Source organism: Apteryx rowi, unplaced genomic scaffold, assembly GCF_003343035.1.
Source record: "Apteryx rowi isolate R43461 unplaced genomic scaffold, aptRow1 scaffold_82, whole genome shotgun sequence".
Taxonomy (NCBI): domain Eukaryota; kingdom Metazoa; phylum Chordata; class Aves; order Apterygiformes; family Apterygidae; genus Apteryx; species Apteryx rowi.
The window spans coordinates 19,887-20,277 of NW_020451116.1; the positions used below are offsets into that span (position 1 = coordinate 19,887).

Below are 391 nucleotides of genomic sequence, written 5' to 3' on the forward strand. Positions count from 1 at the left end.
TGTGCTTGTCTAGTCCAGCCAGAAAGATCTGGACTAACGGTGTCACTTCTTCCGGCTCAGTCAGGAGGTTAGGGAGGCTGGGGACGACTCCTTGAAGCGTTTCTGCCTTGTGCCTCCAGTTCTGACTGTTCCACGGCCTTCGTGGAAAAGCTAGTAACGTTAATAGTATAACAGTAGACCTGCATCCGCCTGCACCTGTATGCATGTTTGCAGCCTGGTTCTCCGCGACGTCTCTCCGCCCCGTCAGGACGCGGACCCTCCGGGGGAGGAGGACGCCTTGACTTGCGCCTCCCCGGCAGAGGTGAGGACAGCGGCAGCGGGGGCGAAAGGCGGCCCTGGGCGGGCCGGCCGCGCCCGGAGGCCGCGCCCGGAGGCAGCGCGCTGCGCCCCC

The 391-nt window shown here is 64.2% G+C and overlaps 1 protein-coding gene across 5 annotated transcripts in view; it reads left to right on the forward strand.

The window, feature by feature from the left end:
* Positions 1–245: 245 nt before the first annotated feature.
* ACSL4 (acyl-CoA synthetase long chain family member 4) overlaps positions 246–391 on the forward strand; it is a 41,465-nt gene continuing 41,319 nt past the window's right edge. For all 5 annotated transcript variants that reach the window (XM_026089513.1, XM_026089517.1, XM_026089515.1 and 2 more), the window contains exon 1: positions 246–301. The gene's annotated coding sequence lies outside the window, so the exon portion shown is untranslated. The remainder of the gene's footprint in view (positions 302–391) is intronic.